Here is a 6,516-nt window from a genome sequence, read left to right on the forward strand (position 1 = left end):
GATGAGTAGGAAGTCGGTACAAGCTCCGATTCTATCGGTTTTGAGTGCATTGAGTGTAAAAGAGTTGAAAGAAAGTTGGAAAACCTTCTCTCAATCCCTTTCACCGTGAATATGTTTAGATCTTATGGAAGATCTTTGTTTGTTTATGTGGAAATCGGTTAGATCCAAGTTGTTCTTAAAGGATTGAAGCCAAAACATGAAGTTCTTAAGAACACCATGATGACATCACCCTAGAACACCTCAAATCTAGTGATTTCATGGTTAAAAGTTAAGATTCAAAAGATAGAAAGGTGTAGAATCGAGTGTAGATAAAAAATGTACGAGATTTAGGTTGAGATCTTACCGGAATTGCGAGAAATCGGAGAAAAAGCAAGGTTGGAGTGTTGGTCGGACAGAGAGTACCAAAAGTGGTAAGTTGTGATGGTGACATGGGGTATTTATAGGGTTTCCCAAAGTGGAAAGGGTTGGTCGATCGGGTGGCAGCCCGATCGAGTGGCTGGCCGATAGAGCGGCAGCTCGATCGATCGGGTGGTCGATCGGCTGGTCACCTGGTCGATCAGCTATTTGGTTCGAGTGTTTGGTGCGACGCATTTTGCTGTTTCGATTGCGATTGCGAGTGATGCGAATGCGATAGAGTTTTCTATTCAAATTACTTTTAATCCCAACTACTATATCATCATACAATCATCCTTAATTCACTTACGTTTAGCGTTTGCGATTCGATTTCGATTGCGTTTCAATTAATCACCACAACATAACATAATTAAACATGCACAAGTAACACGTAGAGGCACACACACGTATAACAATAACCAAAATGCGTAGTTTGAGTTGCGAGTGCGATTGCGATAAGCGATAAGCGGTAACATATGCGTTAAATAGCGATAATTATCGAATAACCTCAATTATTAATAGATACTCCACATAATACAACTAACGTTAAGCATAAATAAGACTAACTACGAGTCAAAGAGGTCAAAACAGGAATTGAGCAAGGAGTGACAGATCGCAATTAGCAATCTTTCCTTCCTTTGACTTCAATCTTGACTTTGACTTTAAGTTTCGAAACACGGGGTGTTACATGAACCCCCTCACACACACATATATATACATACAACATATACATATATATTTAGGCTCATCCCCCATTTCCTTACCTCCATCCTCTTTGCACCATCCTCATACCCGATCTACGTGGCGCTTACGTGACGGATCATCCTCCAAGAATGGGCCAGCACCATACCGCATAGCCTAAGACAACAACACTCCAATGTGAGGCTACACGGTATGGTGATGGTCCTCCCTTGGAGAGGGAGGTCCACCACGTAAGCGCCACGTAGGATGGGCATGAGGATGGAGCAAAGAGGATGGAGGTATGAAAATGGGGAATGGACCTAAAAAGTATATGTATATATTGTATGTATAGGTGTGAGAGAGAGGGGGAGGGATAGTTTTTGTCCTTTTGTGGACCGTCGCAAACGTCTGGCAGAGGACAGGGAGGACGAAGCCGGGAGGGGGCGGCGTGGTGTTTGGCCCGACGCCGAACCTGGACGAACCGGGGACTAACTCCATACTGTCCAGCCTGAAGATCAAGATCTAAACTCATAGGGACTATCCGGGCATTTTCTCTTATCTGCTCAATAATTATTGAGCAAACAAACTGAGACACCTGATCTCAATGTACCGTAATGATTGGTACTACACCATTTGAATCTATGGCACAATAATATACATGGGGGATTGAGGTCACCCCTAATTTTTGGGTACCCTGTTTCATATAAAATTTTTTAGATATTCAAATGAGTTAAATGTTTGGTTGGTCCCTGTGATTTGCAAATATTACAGACCTGGTTCCAGTGGTTTAATAATTACACACTTGGTCCCAATGGTTATAAAATTGTAACACGGGTGAGCCCAATGGTTGCATTTTCATAACATGAATGGTCCTTACCAGCTAACATAGTTAAATACTCCAGTTAAGTCCATGTCAAATTACCAAACTACCCTTAGTTATATATTACAAAAAAAACTAAATTATATATTTAATATTTGTGGGTCCCACCCCACTTCTTCTTCAACCTCTGATTTCCACCATCACTACCACCCACTGCAACCCAACCCAACCCAACCCCATGACCACCGCCACCGTCAACTTATCACCACCATCATACACATAAACCTTAGTCATTTCTAGCCTTTTTCTTAAACCCTTACACAGATATGAAAATTAGATTCAGATCTAGTCACACAACATCGAACCCTTTCAGCCGGGTTTATTTGATACAATTTGTCCAAACACGATGAAAACTTTGTCCGAAACGCATAAACTCAGATCAAAATAATCCAAAATTCATCTGTAACAAACTGAAATATCAATCAAAACTCATCGAAGCAATCAGAAATAACCAAAATTTTCACTAAATCAAATCAACACTCAAACGAAACAGTTCGAAATTCAACTCAACATCCACATTATGATTATTGTTATTACTGGGTCTTTGATTCATCATGGATGAACTGCTAAACAGTTTATTAACCGATGTGACCGTTTCCTCACCGTTAATCAACCGCCGACCACCGTCCCCATGGCCGTTTCCTCACCTGTCGCAACCCCGACCCCTGCCCCGGGAGGCGGGTGGTCGCGAGCTACTCAGAGCCGGTGGTATCGGTGTTTATTTATTTAGCAGCGTAATTTACATCAGGACCGTAGTTAGGAAATAGTTTATCAGAGTAAAATACCATATTTTTATAATAATAAATACATGGGATAAACCCAAGTTTCTGTTACAACATGTTTATAGGGATAAACCCTAATTTATTAAAATAAAACTTCTTCTTTATTTAGGTAACTTTTATAGCCACTTTTCCAAGCCTTCAGTGCTCTCCAGCTGGCTTCTAATTGGCTTTCACATTTTGTTACCTGAAACGCGTTTAAAAACATTTTATCAGCAAGAAATACTGGCGAGTGAATCCTAGTTTAATCAAGAAAAGTTTTATCATTTTACAGCATTGAGGGCAACCCGCAATTACATTTGTTTATATCTACTTTAATTACCACCCACGGTACTGTCAATCCTGACTTGTGGTAATGTTACTATTCACAGTGTAGTAACAAGTTATGTATACAAAACCCCAACATACCGACGATAATTGTAGATTTACAAATACTTAATCACTGTTAAATTTCAATTAAAACAATTGAGGTTTTGTAAAAACAGTTCATAAAAAGGTTTCACAAAAAGAGGACTAACTCACATTGTTAATTTAGGTATTTTCTTGTGACTTCCTGGCTATAATCTATTAATTTAAACAATGCACACACGTTAGTATAATAACCCAATTTACATTAGCTATACCCTCCCCGAGACAGAACTCCAACGATTGAGTCAGGCAGAGCCTTGACATGCGTTACAGAGCACTAGATCAATCGGGCAGCGTAACTAATACGTAACCGGGGGTTATGATACTTACATCGAGGCAGAGCTTCGCTTTTTAGTGGGTATTAAGCCCGGGAATTACTTTAGCTATTCAGAGAATTTAGAGGTTTGAGAAATTTTGAACGAGGAAACTGAACGTCGAACTTCTCAATTTATAGCACTGATCAGGGGTTTCTGGCGGCCCGCGAAAGAAACAAAAGAGGGCTTCGCGGCCCGCGAGTGAGGTAGAGTAGGGCGTAGCTTGGCTGAGTTGACCCACTAGCCTCGACACGCAACCTGCCACATGGCGGCATGGGGTGCGGTCTGGTGGCCAGTTGTCGCGGCCCGCGACCAATGTAACCAAGGGGGTCGCGCCCCGCGAACGACCCTTATTTCTTGTTTTATTTGATTTTTGTTAAATTATAGGTATTTCGGGCCTGTTTTTCGTATATGGGGTGTATTTTAGAACATATAGGGATGTTATAAAGATTTTAGGAGAGTTGTTATATCACCCCTCTGTAGGTTTTCTCCACCAGTGACTTTTGTGCTGGTTGTGGTTGTGTTTGTGGTTGTGGTTGTGGTTGTTGTACGGTGTCATTTTGGGTGGTTGTGGGTTCAACGAAGATGACTTGTTTGAGGTGTGGTGGTAGGTGTTGGTGGTGCTTGTTTGAGAAGAGAGAGAGGGACCTGTGGTGGGACCCACAACCATCCAAGTTTCAAAGGTTGAAGAAGAATTGGGTGGGACCCACAAATATTAAATATATAATTTAGTTTTTTCTTAATATATAACTAAGGGTAGTTTGGTAATTTGACATGGACTTAACTGGAGTATTTAACTATGTTAGCTGTTAAGGACCATTCATGTTATGAAAACGCAACCATTGGGCTCACCCATGTTACAATTTTATAACCACTGAGACCAAGTATGTAATTATTAAACCACTGGAACTAAATCTGCAATATTTGCAAACCACAGGGACCAACCAAGCATTTGACTCTATTCAAATTGTCAAAACTTCCAATCATGTGACTTGGTAAGTATGTAAACATACAACTTCGTTAATTCGTAATCGTATAGTTACTAAAGGTAAGTGTTACTATTAAAAAAATTGTAAATAAAATTGGAGTGGTAATAAAATAGTTAGTGGTTTGGTAAAATAGTTAATAAAAATACAAAATAGATGATTTTAGGGTTTTATGTCTTCTGTTTTTATCTTAACTAGGGGTGTAAACAAGCCTAGAGACTCGAGAGCTACTCGTTATCGGTTCGGTTAAAAGCGTGAACAAACCGAGCTTTAACGAGCCCGTGCTCGAGCCTGAAATAGAGCTCGTTTCTTTATCAAGCCTGAAATACAAAGCTCATTTAGGCTCGCGCGAGCCTAAACGAGCCCAAACACTATTTTATTTTTTTATACATACTATAATAATAATGATGATAACATTGGCGAGCCAAGCTTTGACTCGTGCAAGCGATATTGAAGTGAGATTGAGCCGAGCTTTTAGCTCGTTTGAGGTTGTTCCCAAAATAGCTTGAGCCGAGTCAAGCTTGTGATTTAAGTTTTACTCGCGAGCCGAGCTCGAGCTCAAATAAGTACGCTCGAACCGAGTTGATCACGAGCTCGAGTTTCATAAAGACATGACGAGCCGAGCTCGAGCCCAGTCAAGCTTGGGCTTGACTCGGCTCGTTTACACACTTGATCTTAAGTCATAGATGTTTTCCTTTTTGATAATTGTTACTTTCTATTTCAAATTCATAAGTCGTATAGCTTCATCGACAATACATTGAGGGTGTTTGGGTTAGCTTATTTTGGAAGAACTTATAACTTATTAACTTTTATAAGTTAATAAGTTGCTTTTATAGTGTTTGAGTTAGTTTATTTAAGTTGCTTTTGTGTGTTAAAAAGTTGAAAATGATAAGTTAGTATTTGTAACTTATAATATAAGTTATGACTTATATAGGGGTGTTTGGGATTCCTTCTCAATATTAACTTATATAAGTCATAAGTTATAAATTAGAATTTCTAACTTCTTAAAAACAACTTTTTCACACACAAAAACAACTTAAATAAGTTAAACCAAACACTATAAAAACAACTTGTTAACTTTATAAAAACAACTTGTTAACTAATAAGTCAAATAAGTTGCAAGTTGCTTTAAAATAAGTCAACCCAAACACCCATATAAGTTCTTTTTGAGAAGGAATCCAAACACCCCTGTTGTTGTTGACTCACCGAGTGTGAAAGAAAATCCTAATTGAGTACCCATCAACACAGATTCTTATAAGAAACGCATTTCAATTCAGGTATTATTTTAGGGTTTATGAGTTGTTTCATGCCTTCTCTTTTCCTTTTTCAAGAGATAGATGTTTGATTTTAGGTTTTTATTTCGGTTATTTTGGGGTTTATTTCGGTGAGATTAGGGTTTTATTTCTGTCATTTTGATTGTGTTATAAATCTATGTTTCCCTTTTTGATAGCTCTTACTTTCATAAGTCTTTTACTTTCATCCACAGAACATGCGTCTGTGTGTTAATCGATAGAAATAAATAGTCACCAAATTTAGCAGCTCTTTAGCCATTGGTGTGATAATTGGGTGTTTCCAAAGTTATTATGTCACATATATAAATTAAAATAAAAGCTATAATATAAAGTGTGCGAGGATAGATGTTTGTGGTGTGTTTCTTTTGCTTGAACTTGTTATAATCTCTTTAATGCTGTTGAGTGTTTCATGCTTATAATCATTTAGGGTTTATTTTGCTTGAAGCTGATATAATCTCTTTGATGGTGTTGAGTGTTTCCTGCTTATAACTATTTAAAGAATTAGTTGATGAAAGTAGAGTAAAGTAAGTTTAAACTGTTTATATAACCCTTTATAAGTTAATGATAAGCAAAAGTAGATCACTGGAGTATAAGCTGATGGTTTACAAGCAAAAGTTGCTCCTTCATTGCCTGCAAACTCAGATGGTTTACAAGCAAGAAATTCCTTGTAAGTGCAACCAGGCGTTGCAACTTTCATTTTCTTAGGGAGCGGCGCTGGTTGTGGTTCATTGTCATGATTAACATGATCATTGCCTCCGTTTACGCTATTACTGAAGTTATCTT

Source organism: Helianthus annuus, chromosome 10 (assembly GCF_002127325.2).
Source record: "Helianthus annuus cultivar XRQ/B chromosome 10, HanXRQr2.0-SUNRISE, whole genome shotgun sequence".
Taxonomy (NCBI): Eukaryota; Viridiplantae; Streptophyta; class Magnoliopsida; order Asterales; family Asteraceae; genus Helianthus; species Helianthus annuus.